The 2629-nt window shown below is 38.2% G+C and overlaps 1 non-coding gene across 1 annotated transcript; it reads right to left on the reverse strand.

Annotated features, from left to right (window-relative positions):
• Nucleotides 1-250: 250 nt before the first annotated feature.
• On the reverse strand, nt 251-323 carry TRNAS-GGA. Its single transcript has one exon. It is a non-coding gene; the product is annotated as a tRNA-Ser (tRNA).
• Nucleotides 324-2629: the final 2306 nt, after the last annotated feature.

Raw genomic sequence — 2629 nt, forward strand, 5'->3', positions numbered from 1 at the left:
AAATCCTAAATGATGATGCTGTCAAAGTGCTACACTCAATATGTCAGCAAATTTGGAAAACTCATTAGTGGCCACAGGACTAGAAAAGGTCCATTTTCATTCCAATCTCAAAGAAAAGTGAAAGTGAAGTTGCTCAGTCGTTTCTGACTCTTTGCGACCCCATGGACTGTAGCCTACCAGGCTCCTCCCTCCATGGGGTTCTCCAGGCAAGAGTACTGGAGTGAGTTTCCATTGCCTTCTCCAGGGGATCTTCTCTGACCCAGGGATTGAACCTGGGTCTCCTGCATTCCAGGCAGACGCTTTAACCTCTGAGCCATCAGGGAGCCCCAATCTCAAAGAAGGGCAATGCCAAAGAATGCTCAAACTACTGTAAACTGCACTCATTTCACATACTAGCAAAGTGATGCTCAGAATTCTCCAAGCTAGGCTTCAATAGTACGTGAACCAAGAAATTCCAAATGTTCAAGCTGTATTTAAAAAAGGCAGAGGAATCAGAGATCAAATTGCCAACATCTACTGGATCATAGAAAAGGCAAGAGAATTCCAGAAAAATATCTACTTCTGCTTCATTGTCTATGCTAAAGGCATTGACTGTGTGGATCACAACCACCTGTGGAAAATTCTTATTAAAATGGAAATACCAGATCACCTTACCACCTCCTGAGAAACCTGTATGCGCATCAAGAAGCAACAGTTAGAACCAAACGTGGAACAATGGACTGGTTCCAAATTGGGAAAGAACTACGTCAAGGCTGTATATTGTCACCCTGCTTATTTAACTAATATGCAGAGTACATCATGAGAAACACTGGGCTGGAAGGAGCACAAGCTGAAGTTAAGAATGCCAGGAGAAGTATCAGTAACCTCAGATATGCAGATGACACCACCCTCATGGCAGAATGTGAAGAGGAACTAAGCAGCCTCTTGAAGGAAGTGAAAGAGAAGAGTGAAAATGTTGGCTTAAAACTCAACATTCATAAATCTAAGATCATGGCATGGAGTCACATCACTTCATGCAAATAGATGGGGAAACAATGGAAACAGTGATAGACTTTATTTTCTTGGGCTCCAAAATCATTGCAGATGATGACTGCAGCCATGAAATTAAAGGACACTTGCTCATTAGAAGAAAAGCTATGACAAACCTAGACAGCTTATTAAAAAGCAGAGACATTATTTTGTCAACAAAGGTCCCTATAGTCAAAGATATTGTTTTTCCAGTAGTAGGGTATGGATGTTAGGGTTGGACCATAAAAAAGGTTGAACACTAAAGAATTGATGCCTTTGACTTGTGGTGTTGGAGAAGACTCTTGAGCATCCCTTGGACTGCAAGGAGAACAAACCAGTCAATCTTAAGGAAATCAATCCTGAATATTCATTAAATGGACTAATGTTTAAGCTGAAGCTCCAATACTTTGGCCACCTAATATGAAGAACCTACTCCTTAGAAAAGACCCTGATGCTGGGAAAGATTGAAGGCAGGATGAGAAGGAGACAACAGAGGACAAACTGGTTGGATGGCATCACCAACTCAATGCACATGAGTTTGAGCAAGCTCCGGGAGATGGTGAAGTTCAAGTAAGCCTGGCGTGCTGCAGTCTATGGGGTCACAGAGTCAGACACGACTGAGCAATTTATGTATTTTATTCCAAATGTCTGTCTAGCTGTCCAAAAAAGCTTATCTTTGACATTGCTGCTCCACAATGGATTTCTATATGTAGTTTAGTTTATTTCTGGACTTTTCTATCCATATGCCAATACCAAACTAATTAAAGAACCTTTTCAGGATGTTGTCTTGGTTGGTAAAACTACTTCCTTCCTAATATAATTTCCCTTTTAGTCTATATATCCACTGCTCTTTGTTCGCTTCTCTTTATGAACTTTATTGTCAACTCGATCCCCTTCATTTTAAAAATATCATTTTTGTATTTACTGGGATTCCATTAAGTCTAACAATTTTCTTAGTTCAAGTTATCTGACCCCAAGTTTCATTTGCCTTCTTTTACATCATGTTCCAGAAATTTAACTCCCAAATTTTATACAGATTTTAGAAATAACATTGCTTTTCATCAAGCACTCCATGCTGTATAAAATCAAATGAAGATTATATATTAAATGAGAATTGTGGGCAGAATAACAAACATAATTTTATCCTTTAAAGACATTCTTTTAAAAATGCTAATATATTTCAACTTATTTTACTGGGATTCTGCAAAATCAACAAGCCAACAACAGACTAGAACATGTGTTTTTGCAAAAATTATTATATACTTTTTAAGGTCTGGAATTAATTTCCTAAATAGTATTTTTTTTTTTTTTTTACTGAAGTATAGTTGTTTGATTTAGGTCATACCTGAATGGTCTAGTGGTTTTCCCTACTTCAATTTAAGTCTGAATTTAGCAATTCCTGATGTTCAAGCTGGTTTTAGAAAAGGCAGAGGAACCGAGATCAAATTGCCAACATCCTCTGGATCATGCAAAAAGCAAGAGAGTTCCAGAAAAAACATCTATTTCTGCTTTATTGACTATGCCAAAACCTTTGACTGTGTGGATCACAATAAACTGTGGAAAATTCTGAAAGAGATGGAAATACCAGACCACCTGATCTGCCTCTTGAGAAATTTGTATG

Source organism: Bison bison, unplaced genomic scaffold (assembly GCF_000754665.1).
Source record: "Bison bison bison isolate TAMUID 2011002044 unplaced genomic scaffold, Bison_UMD1.0 scf7180017864149, whole genome shotgun sequence".
Taxonomy (NCBI): domain Eukaryota; kingdom Metazoa; phylum Chordata; class Mammalia; order Artiodactyla; family Bovidae; genus Bison; species Bison bison.